The sequence below is a fragment of the Centruroides vittatus genome, unplaced genomic scaffold, assembly GCF_030686945.1.
Source record: "Centruroides vittatus isolate TY-2023 unplaced genomic scaffold, ASM3068694v2 contig_340, whole genome shotgun sequence".
Taxonomy (NCBI): domain Eukaryota; kingdom Metazoa; phylum Arthropoda; class Arachnida; order Scorpiones; family Buthidae; genus Centruroides; species Centruroides vittatus.
Genome location: NW_027122165.1, coordinates 117,455 through 130,972, shown reverse-complemented (window position 1 = coordinate 130,972; position 13,518 = coordinate 117,455).

Below are 13,518 nucleotides of genomic sequence, written 5' to 3'. Positions count from 1 at the left end.
CAACATGATATCACTCTAACACGGTTTGAAAATACAGAATAACTTTCGTACAAATACGATTTTCCTGTTTCTCTTTAACACGGTTTGGGCAATCCTCCGTACCAAATATAAAGATTTTTAAGTGTAAATTTTGTTATTCTTTTGTTTATTTACGCAAGCACGCGTGTTTTCTCAAATTTGCTCATGAATTTTAAAATATTAAAATATTCAATTTGTTTTGTGCTTTTCGTCAGATTTATTAATACTTTAATGAAAACTGATAGTACAATTTTTTTCTTCTTGGTCCCAGTTTCCCTGTCAAGCAGGTGTCCTATCATTGCTATCATTGTCGTTGCCTTTAGACTTTATTTTTGACGCCTGTCACTTTATCTTATTTTTATAGATTAATCGTTGTATTTAATAATAAAGTATATTTAAACACTTTTAAGTAAATGTGATTAAACTGTATTTATTTTAACTGTAGGTAAGCAATCATTTGTTAACCATCAAAAGAAATATGGCGGTATCTTGGTACTAAAAACAATTCCCTATTTGAACACAAATTCTGCAAAAAGTTGCTCGGTACCCAACTAAACAAATGCGACCTGCTAAATAAATATTCAATTAATAATATATTTTTATTTTGTCATCCATAAAAATTTTTTATAATAAAAATAGAAGTATGAATATGTTGCTGATGCTTCTGATTAAAAGTATCAAAAAAGTGTGATTACAACGTACTTTGTAAATAGACAACTCTGTTGTTTTACTAAAGTTAATATTAACCTCTTAACAGTGAAACAGTCGGACGCCGCGCTACCAGTTAGTTGTGGAGGTAAAATGTGGGAAAATTTTTAAGAATCTTCCCCCGTGTTTTTCTCGTTTCTGTTTAAGAAAAAAAATTTTAAACAGTTACGTCTTGTAAAGAAAAAATCGTTCTTTATTGTCACATAATTTTTTTATATGTGAATTTTTTTCGCGGTAATTTTTTGCTAAAAATTTTTTTTTCAAATTTATATTAAATTCTTTTTTGATTTTATATCCGATACGATTTTTTCAAAAGTTTTTAATTTATTTTCAATTTTCTATAATTTTTTAAAGTTTTAGGCATTTAAGTCATGACGATTTTTTTCAACCTTCGAATCAAATTCAAGAAAATGTAATTGACAGTTAACGAATTTCATCCACAACAATAGATGACGTAAAAGTTGTTACGTTTACAACTATGACGCCTGGCAGCCTTTCCCCCCAGACTGAAATGTGGGTGAAGGTCGTCTCGTGTTCTACTTTCTGTAGAAGTGACGTAATCATTGTAAATAAAAGAAAATTTCAGTATATCGTTTATTTAAAATTTTAAAATTCCTTGTTCAAATTTACACCGAAATATTAAAGCGAATTAAAATATTAGCATTTTGTAAAACACTTACTTGACATATAATAAATTTACATAAATTAATCTTTAAGAAACAACAAAACAATAAAAAAATGTAGAAATATTTTTATATTCATCTTCACATTTATAACATATGTTATCGTCATTGACCGATATTTAATTTTAAAAACAATTTTCACAATTGGCATGCATCAGAAAAAGAAAGCACAACTTCCCTAAAACGCACTTCATTGAGAAGGTCCGCTTCACTCTGAAAAAGCCGACAGTTTTATGTCAGAAATCCAATGTGTTACCTACTTTCTCTAACGTAGTAAAACAAAGTAAGTTGCAGTACAACAATACACATAAACACAAATAAATTAGTAGCTCAATAATACATACTTTCATTTATATCCATATGTTATATCCAAAAGTCAGTTCTCCCAAATTGTCGAAAAATAAATTATTTTCAACTTTTCTTTTTGTAAAGTAGCATATTCTGAAAAACAAGTTCTATATTCAGAGTAAAATTTCCACCTTTTATCCGTTAAAAACAACGCAAAATGTATGGATCCACGTAATAAAAAATTATCGCAGTGAACTTCGAAAAAACCAGAAACACAGATACACCAGACTGCACTGTACAAAATTTTGCCACGAACTGATTCATATTTTAATGCACCTGTGAATAATTTCATCACATGACGAAAAGTTTTTGAATAAAAGCTAAAAGTTTTTAAAAATTCTTTCATAAAATCCGATGAATTTAATTAATACACAATAACTAGATCTGTTTAATAAAGATTAATAATTTTCCATTATAATTATGCAAATTAGATATAAAAAAGATCATCGCGCAAATTCTCCCGCGAACCATGGATGACTCTTACGTCATCTGGATTGAAGTTTCCTGCAAAATAGTGAAAATTTTTATATAATTATTTTACTAATCCAGCCAAATTTAAATAATATAAAATGTCTAGATCTGTTTAATAAAGATTAGTAATGTACTATCATTAATATGCAAATTAGATATGACAAAGATCACTGTGGAAAAATTCCCGCCAAGATAAAAATAGCTTTCGGTCACGTGATCACCAAGAAATACGCCTTAAATTTAATGTTTGTGTACAAATTAATACATTTTAACTAATGTCATCGTTTAAAATTTAATGTTTCTGTAAAAATTAGTAAATTGTAACAAATTTCATCAAAGACAACAGAATAATTTTCAGCTCATAAAAACTCTACAATAAATGATTATTTCTTCGAAAGACGTCGATATGCACGAATAAATAATAAATATACAATAATGCTTTTATCCATTTTAAGTGGATATTGTAAAAATTAAGCTATTTAATTTGTTTGGCTTTTATAATTTAGTTTCCGAATATTTTACTGTGAAATTCCATTTAGTAAACAGAAACAAAGACAAGCTATTAATTATAAACAGGACAATAGAATAATTTTTACGTAAATTGAGTGAAAATACAGAAAAAAACAAATTATATCAAAGATGGGAGACAAACAAGCTTACATCCCCAGAACAGAGCTTATAATTTGTTGTCAATTTCAGCCTGTTCCTACTTCGACTGTTTTATGTTGGTAAAAAGTTATTTTTTTAAAATAAAAGTACTTTGTTGTTAGTGAAGAAAGATAAAAGTATCGAAATATAATATTCAGAATTAAAAATATTGATGTATGTCCATATTAGAAATGTATATTTTTTTCCGATATTAGAAATAATATCACGAGAAAAACATTATATAAATGAAATACGGCCATAAACAATTTCTTTCTGTCAAATAAATTACGGATTAAACGGGTTTATTTAGAAAAATTCAAACGCGAATAACTGACTTTAAATATACAGAGGTTACAGTATGCTTGTTATGTGATAGTATCTGCGTTTACAAATTAACAGAATTTTCCATTTGTTTTTTACACATTATAATCTAGGAAACTATGTTAATAATAAGACATACTACAAAAAGGGTAAGAAAGGAACATCAGTCATTGTATCTAATGTATTATTGAAAGTTTCATTCATATAGATAATTAATTTTATCAAGATACATTTCTCCAGAAGAAAATTATCGATATTTCTCGTAAATATAAGTAAATTTTATTATAATTTAGATAAAAACTCATTTTTTCCCCACGCATGGCTTCTTTCCCCTCCCTCTTACTCCTATACTTGGAACATTCCATTTCATAATTTGATGTAATAATAACGTTTAAAATGATTCTAAATAAAATATTGACACTTAAAGTAGGTTAATATAGGCCTATATTGTCACGAGTCTCAGGTGTATTCATAAAAATGTAATAATCTATACAATAATACTTTCTCACATGCTCCATGTGTTAAAGTTTGCAGCTGTAATTGAAGTAATATATAAAGAAACAAAATGTTTATATTATCAATAGTTATAAAAGTTATCTTATTTTCACGTAGAAAAACAAAATAAGACAGAAGAAACAGACAATCACACGATATCTCTATCCAGGACATTCTATAATTGATTTCAAATTTCTAATGTCGACATACATAAATGTTTTTGTGTGTGTGAATATTATATTTCGATACTTTTATGTTTCTTCACTAAGAACATCTTAAAACATTAACTTTTTACCAACATAAAACAGTCGAAGTAGGAACAGGCTGAAATTGACAACAAATTATAAGCTCTGTTCTGGAGATGTAAGCTTGTTTGTCCCCATCTTTGATATAATTTGTTTTTTTCTGTATTTTCGCTCAATTAACGTAAAAATTATTCTATTGTCCTGTTTATAATTAATAGCTTGTCTTTGTTTCTGTTTACTAAATGGAATTTCACAGTAAAATATTCGGAAACTAAATTATAAAAGCCAAACAAATTAAATAGCTTAATTTTTACAATATCCACTTAAAATGGATAAAAGCATTATTGTATATTTATTATTTATTCGTGCATATCGACGTCTTTCGAAGAAATAATCATTTATTGTAGAGTTTTTATGAGCTGAAAATTATTCTGTTGTCTTTGATGAAATTTGTTACAATTTACTAATTTTTACAGAAACATTAAATTTTAAACGATGACATTAGTTAAAATGTATTAATTTGTACACAAACATTAAATTTAAGGCGTATTTCTTGGTGATCACGTGACCGAAAGCTATTTTTATCTTGGCGGGAATTTTCTCCACAGTGATCTTTGTCATATCTAATTTGCATATTAATGATAGTACATTACTAATCTTTATTAAACAGATCTAGACATTTTATATTATTTAAATTTGGCTGGATTAGTAATTATAATGGAAAATTATTAATCTTTATTAAACAGATCTAGTTATTGTGTATTAATTAAATTCATCAGATTTTATGAAAGAATTTTTAAAAACTTTTAGCTTTTATTCAAAAACTTTTCATCATGTGATGAAATTATTCACAGGTGCATTAAAATATGAATCAGTTTGTGGCAAAATTTTGTACAGTGCAGTCTGGTGTATCTGTGTTTCTGGTTTTTTTCGAAGTTCACTGCGATAATTTTTTATTACGTGGATCCATACATTTTGCGTTGTTTTTAACGGATAAAAGGTGGAAATTTTACGCTGAATATAGAACTTGTTTTTCAGAATATGCTACTTTACAAAAAGAAAAGTTGAAAATAATTTATTTTTCGACAATTTGGGAGAACTGACTTTTGGATATAACATATGGATATAAATGAAAGTATGTATTATTGATCTACTAATTTATTTGTGTTTATGTGTATTGTTGTACTGCAACTTACTTTGTTTTACTACGTTAGAGAAAGTAGGTTACACATTGGATTTCTGACATAAAACTGTCGGCTTTTTCAGAGTGAAGCGGACCTTCTCAATGAAGTGCGTTTTAGGGAAGTTGTGCTTTCTTTTTCTGATGCATGCCAATTGTGAAAATTGTTTTTAAAATTAAATATCGGTCAATGACGATAACATATGTTATAAATGTGAAGATGAATATAAAAATATTTCTACATTTTTTTATTGTTTTGTTGTTTCTTAAAGATTAATTTATTTAAATTTATTATATGTCAAGTAATGTTTTACAAAATGCTAATATTTTAATTCGCTTTAATATTTCGGTGTAAATTTGAACAAGGAATTTTAAAATTTTAAATAAACGATATACTGAAATTTTCTTTTATTTACAATGATTACGTCACTTCTACAGAAAGTAGAACACGAGACGACCTTCACCCACATTTCAGTCTGGGGGAAAGGCCGCCAGGCGTCGTAGTTGTAAACGTAACAACTTTTACGTCATCTATTGTTGTGGATAAAATTCGTTAACTGTCAATTACATTTTCTTGAATTTGATTCGAAGGTTGAAAAAAATCGTTATGACTTAAATGCCTAAAACTTTAAAAAATTATATAAAATTGAAAATAAATTAAAAACTTTTGAAAAATCGTATCGGATAGAAAATCAAAAAAGAATTTAATATAAATTTGAAAAAAAAATTTTTAGCAAAAAATTACCGCGAAAAAAATTCACATATAAAAAAATTATGTGACAATAAAGAACGATTTTTTCTTTACAAGACGTAACTGTTTAAAATTATTTTTTCTTAAACAGAAACGAGAAAAATGCGTGGGAAAATTCTTAAAAATTTTTTCACGGTTTACCTCCACAACTAACTGGTAGCGCGGCGTCCGACTGTTTTACTGTTAAGAGGTTAAATAGTGTCCGGCGTTCGAATCTTCCGCCAATCAAATTCGAATGTTTCCACAACGTCCGGCCAACAATCACTTTCTGACAGCCAATCGTTCGTCTATCGTTGATTTGAAACACAACGGATCTTTTCAACGGACCTTTCTAACGGTTCTTCTGTCACGAAAGTTTGTTATCTTAAACCAGGGCGGGAATCGCTCGCCTAGGCGATTCCATACCCTACACTGCATTAGTCATTTCTTTCGTACGGATTCATGTAACACGGCACTTTTTCGGAACTTAATTACTGTATTGTGTGAGCGATACCTGTACCTTATTATTTTCAAGCATGCTTTTATAAAGAAATAAAATACGCAGACAGGAATAGTTTACGTCATAAAGTAGAAAAAGATCACCTGGGCCGCGTTCAGTAATGCATCGTGAATTCTGCCTTAATCAGGAATTGTCACGATGTAGGACGATACTCTTAGTAACTCTGACTTCGCCCAGTGTAAGAATTCTTACTCGCTCACATTGGCTACTATTAGTAGACTTACTATGCTTAGTGACATCACTCTTCCTCTCTTCAGTTTGGTTTGAAAAATTTTAGCTTAAGACTGTAAAGGCTGCTCGTGCCGGATTGTATAAGTTCGTTTTTAACTTATCTTTACCAATTACATTTTCACTTCATCCTTCGTTTTTCTACCTCTGACAAGGAATAATCATTTAATGATATTCAGCTTGTTCTTAGTTCCACCAAGTAAGCCTCTTGGATTTCTGATTTAGTGTTTTGCATTACTGAATACGATCTGATTTTATGTGTATTTTACCGCGCATTAAAAATATTTGTTACCATGAATTGAAATTCGCTTATCAACGAATCTCCATGGCTATCATAACCATCTACATGTTTGAAAAGTACGTCGACATAATCTTCATTTACAGTGAAGCCTCTGTGTAATGAAAAAGTTGCTTGTCCTTTTTTTGAAGAGTGTTTTGGCATCGCATTATTCCAATGCATTCCATTTTTGCCAGAGCAAGGCTGAGGAAAACAAGCATTGTTTGCTTTCACAACAAAGAATGCCGACTGTAGGGCACTACCATATTCCCTATTTTGAGGATATCGTACTTCACCAAGTTGAAGATATCCTGTCGACATATACCCGAACCATTCACGTGTGATCCAAATTATTTTCTAATTGTGCTGCTACTGCTAGAGGAAAATATTGGACTATTTTACATTGTGAGGCGGACAAGAAGCCTGAAATAAAAGGTCGACTCCACCGTAGAATTGTGTTATCCCTCAACTGCGTGAGAAAAGACGTCTGGATAAAAGACACATTTTACATGTATTGTCTGTAACAGAAATATATTTTCTCTTTACTTGTATTTAATCGTTCTGACTTATTTTAGCAATGCCTACAGTTTTTAAATCATCCCGATTCCACGATCTTTAGTTTGTTTTTCTAACTGTTCAGCATAATATATTCTATACCTGTAAAGTGCACAAGTAGAATACTGTACTTTATAGGTAGATAATTGGAGTAGGTACTATTTTATATTAAAACATAACTTAGGAAAAGTTAGTGTTATCTTTCCTGTTTTCGTATAGTTCTTCTCTTGTAAATACAGAGGAGAAACGTCGTACTTTGTCTTTTCGGTACAAACTTGTCAAACAATAAAAAATCTACTACGCAATATAAATACAGTCAAACCTGTTTTTATGCGGTGGATAAGGACCGCATTAAAAAAAACGCATAAAAAAAATCTCACGAAACTTCACGAATGGCTGTAAATAATAGTTTTCGCAACACAATTAAAAAAATATTTTTATGCGGTCAACAGGGACCGCATAAAAAAAGTCTCACATAGAAAATAACTCAAAATTGTACGAAATAGAATTTATTGACAACAGATGTCAGCACTTGACTGCATCGTCTGGTCTATCATCTGTTTTACATATTTTTGTCCAGGTGGTGTTTTGTTGACTTAAAAAGTAAATTATTTCATTTTTCGCATATTCATGCAATAATATTACTATAATAAGTGCATTTATGCTATAATAATAAGTTTATTTATGCTATTATAATAAGTTTATTTAGCTATAATAAGTCAACGTGAGACATGACGAATCGCACGAGACTAGTCGCCAACTATACCGCACAAATAAAAAATCGCACAAAAATACCGCACGAATTAAAAATTCGCATTAAAAAAGATATCGCACATAAAAAGACCGCATAAAAACAGGTTTGACTATATATCTATCTTAAACCGTTTAATAGGATTAGTTATATAAATAAGCGTATTAAAAATATTACACTGACGTATAAAATTTCACAAATTTAAAAACGGATAGAATAATGGTTTTAACAACGCGTTTTATTCTTCGCCATTTATTGTCTACTAAAAGAAATAAAACCACTTGCTGCAGACTAAAAGAAAATATTGTCTGCGTTTCAACCCCTGTCCACTTTTTTCGCTTAATCACAAATGCATCATTTAAATTGAATTTAATATTAATACTAAAATAAGCAATTTTATAGAATTTTAAAGGTTCCTCCTTCATTTATGACTATGATAAATGTATTTTACTATTATTTTCACACTAAACCAGAGCATGAAAATGAAATATCTACCCTATACTAAACTCTTCAATATTAAACGTCGATGTGGAAAGTATAAACTGCACATTTTTACTATAGAAATGTGGTAAAAAAAACTGGAACAGCAGTCTTAATAATCACTTTACGATATTGACAGTAAGTAGAACAGTCTATTGCAAATATTTCACCGTAGTTTTTTAAACCTTTTTACCATACAATATAATATGGAAAAAACATCGAAGAATTATCCATATGCTGCTTTTATACATGCTCTTTTATTCGCTGTATATTTGTGTAACGATTGAAACGTCATAAATCCCAGTTGACATGAATACAACTTCAAATATTTGTTAATATGTTAATTATGTCTTAATATATGGTTTTAATGAATCAATATAACTTTTTCATCTCAAAGTTTTTAAACTTAAAATATTATATGTTTTCATCGTGTGTCACAGCGAACTGAAAAAATACAGACATTTCTTAAAACTATAAACAAAAATAATAATTTCTGTAAAAGTATCTGCTACATCACTGACGATGAAGTTCAAAATATGGCATGAGCAAGGATACAAAACAGGTTTTATAAAGGATAAAGGATTTAAAATTATTCCTTGTTCACCTGTTCTCGGAATTAGCGTCTTTCACAGTTGCTCGATAATCATAGCCCTATCCACGTATATTTTCAATTTTTATGTATAAGGATTCCAGTTCTTGAAATATTAATTCAGACAAACCAGATACAGGCGTTAAATTCACAAAAAAATTTTTCATGAATCGAGTAATCAAAGACATTTACTCGATTCTGACAGTATAAAATTATACTATCTATATATATAATCGAGACGAGTTGATATTTATAATAATCAGTGCAGAGCCCAAACGGTTAGAAGTTGAAATTTGGTACACAGAGTACGTCAGGAGAACGCACACTAATAAGGGATTTTTCGAAACATTTCCCCATGAGGGAGAGGGACAGGATTAAGGCTTAACACTTCCATTAACAATGGGAGTGTCAAGTAACAATGGAATTGTTAAGAGAAAGCGACTTGCAAGACGCAGATGCAGTTTTATTCGTTTTTGCGGGAAATCGAACATATTTTTAGACCCATCTAAAAATTCTGTAATTAGTACGGAAACAGGAAGGACCCAATTTTTGCATTCTGTGGAAACGGGTAAGATTGTTTGTAACGTAATAATCTTCATTTTCGCTAAAACGGTTAGGAGTTGAAAGTTGAAATATGATACACAGTTAGGGTGCCAAATTTAAATACCAAAGTGTTAAGTAACAATGGAAGTGTTAAGTAACAATGGAGAACAAGAGAAAGCGACGTGCAAAATTTACAGGCTCTGGAAAAAAAGAAAAAGAGTAATATGTTAGAACACATTCGATTTTTAAATTTAAACACATTAGTTCGGTTTTTCTCGACCTTTCTTCATCAGAACATTCGATGAAAATCGGACGATATAACCAGAACACGTCGTGAAAATCGAAAAATATTAGAACAATCGATTTTCAAATTCGACTTTTCTTTAGAAATACTTAGTTCGTTGATGAAATTACTCCTTTTATCTTGTGACTATAACATAATAATCTTAATATTCGCTATCGTTACTTTTGCCCGAGCAACGCCGGGCCTACCTGCTAGTTAATATAATATTGAGAGTCATTAATTAATAATATCAACAATGGTCTTTCAAACCTTTGTCTTATTAGGCAATAAAATCATTTCGTTTATGTTTTCTTAGGTAATGCACGTTGAGTCAATTTTCCGAATATCTTCTAAAATGTTCGCTTGTACTCGTAGCAAGATCAAATTTTCATAACAGCTCCAAGATTCAAAAAAAAAGAAAGAAAAAGAAAATTATTATTGTATTCGAATTTCCTTTTAATGTTGAATTTCCTTAAGTTGTGAAGAACTAATCGTGATTAACTGAGATTATTTTCATCAATATTTTTCACGGAAATTCAGTGCATGAGATCTTTCAGATTACATATTTTGTTTAAAAAGGATGGAATACAATTCTCTACTAGAATTGAAATAATTTGCAACAGCTCAATGAGAATGAGTTTTCTCTTCGTATATTGAAAGGTTTAATTTATCATGTATTGCTAATGTATATTTTATAGAAAGTCATTCCTAACATACTATTGTTATGTATTTTCTACTATGATATGTTCTATTTTGCATAATAATTGCAATTTAACTGTTAATAAAGAGATGTATTTCTTATTTTGAAACGAGTATATGCTATATAACATTAGTAAAATTTATTTGTAGTTATATGTTTAATAACAAATTTACTTAAAAAACAGTATAAAATATCAAAATAAATTAATAATTAATTTACTTTTACCGTTTTCTATTATTCTCTGCAAACACACACAAACAGAAAAAATGACTGTTCATCTGACAAAATGACAGGAAATCAGGAGCCAGATTAAGTAATTGGGCTAAGAAGTGACTGATTACAACTTAATTATAAACCTCTGTCCAGTAGTGGCACTAAAATACTGTATCTTCATTTGGATCAGTTGCACAACATACTGTACTTCTGTTTCTTTTTTTAATGTCACTATTTCACTATGAATATCATTTCTGAAGTTATTTCGTACTCTTGAACCTTCTATTATATTATATTATATTATAGTAAAAATAGTCTATAGTAGTTTATTTACTTATTTAATATACATACTGGATACGCTCCTTGATGCGGGGAGCAATACCATCAACCAAAAAAACAAAACACTTAGATACAATGAGCATAAGATCACGAACAAAATTATACAATAATAAATCATATAAATAATAATTCAAATTTAGGTTAAGGTTTAAAATGAAAGTGTAATAATTAATTAAAGTTTGAAGTTAAATTTTGGGAGCTTCTGTCAGTGAAATACGAAATACCAATAAATAAATAAAAAAGGATCGAAAATAAGCAAATTGCTTAGCTATTCTAAAATCCGGAAGTTTCGTAGAGAAATGATAATTAATTTCCTTTCTCTTTGCCACGAGTAGAAAAAAATTTCTTAACGGGAACAACTTGAAACCCTCTTCGAATAACTAGCAACATTCTATCGTTCCCACGCAGCATGAAGCTTGATTTGCACGATAATTTGTAGTTAACATCGAAATTTCGTCATCTTTTTTGGGTCCCAGGAACACCTATAACCTTTATCGTCTAGTCTATAACAATCGATCACATCACCGATTATCCCCTCACAAAGCTATAAAAGATACCTCCTTCTCCTTCGCGGGAGTCGATCATCGCCCGGGAACAAGTCTGAGTGGATTTAAATTTTACCTTTGCGCCTACGGATTTTATTAAAGAAGGATTATATACAGACTATCAAAGCGGTATGGAATCATCTCATCTGAACTCTCTCTCGGCCCCTGTCGCGCATTAGTAAATTAGTGATAATTTAGGGATTAAATATTCAATTCCCTCAATGTTAGATTTTTGTAAAATCCATTTAGTTAACCAATAAATTGTTATTTCCTTGTTAAATGATGTCGTCATTTACTTGGATATCACCTGTGCCGAATCGACGAACCTCTCTCTTTTCTTCCACACGATTGGACAAAACAATCCCGTCCTCTGGGGACTATTAACGTAAACACGCCATCTTGACACGTGAAAGGTCAACGACCTGTTGCCGATAAGGGAGAGACGACTTCCTCTACCTTTCCGGCGGTTCACACTATAAAAAAAAAACAAAAAAGTTTGTAACGAAGATGCTCCCAAAACACACCAGCAATAAGGCCAAATTTATAGTAGACGAATCACGCCCCCTAAAACAAAAGAACAACAGATTTTCTTAGAAACAAAACACTTTAAATTGATAACATGGTTCCGATAAAATTTTAAGAAATAAAGACCTGGTAAGAACTTCGCAATCAAAAATTTCTTCACGTAACACGTTAAGACGCCAACATTTAGCCAAAATATGCCAGGCATGCCCAATTATTTTCTCAACACAAAAGTTACATGATTCTCTCGAATAATTATTTTAAAAGTTCAATGACTTACATTTAGCATGTATAAATAAAGACAAAATATTAAGGGAAACATGTTGATTATATAAAGAATTATAAAAAAAAGTGACATTTAAATGCTTATACCAGCAATTATATACGCTATTATTTATTTTTCCATTTATATTGTATATGAAATTATCAAAATATTAACAAGGAGAAGAGTCCAGTCAATTAAATCCAAATCATTATTAATAAGATTAATACCATGATTATTACAGGTATCAATAAAATAACGTGTCCAATCTATAGACTTTTTGCCAAGTAAAAATTTCAGGACAACTGTACTCAGATGATAATCATCAAGATTAAAAATTCTAGTAATCCAATTTCTTATACTACTAAATATTATAAACTCTATAGGTGTCAAGGCACATTCCATCATAATTAAATAAAATAAATATTTCCAAAAAACTTCAGGAAACTATTTTTGCCATTCGCGATCCGGAAAGCTTTGATTATCTACCGAAATCACGAAGCATAAATCTAATATTTCTCACTCTAGGAGAAAAGTCAAATCATTTACATGGACATCATCCGGTTTAATTCCAAAATTCGTTTCTTAAAATTCATGATTTCATAATAATAAAGAAAAGTACAAATAATCAATCCGGGGGAGATAGTCTTTTTCTTTCCACGCTCATTGCCCTACCAATCTTAATGTCGGGTATCTGTAAGACGCATAACAAATTCAATTATTTTCTCTTTCGTTTCCAGAGATGATTCATCCCGGACCTCTTATAAACCGGAAATAACAACATTATTTATTCGACGTTGGTTATTCGAAACATCAAGATCACGAGTAATTTTTATCAGCCAATTTTTCAGATATTTTTAATCT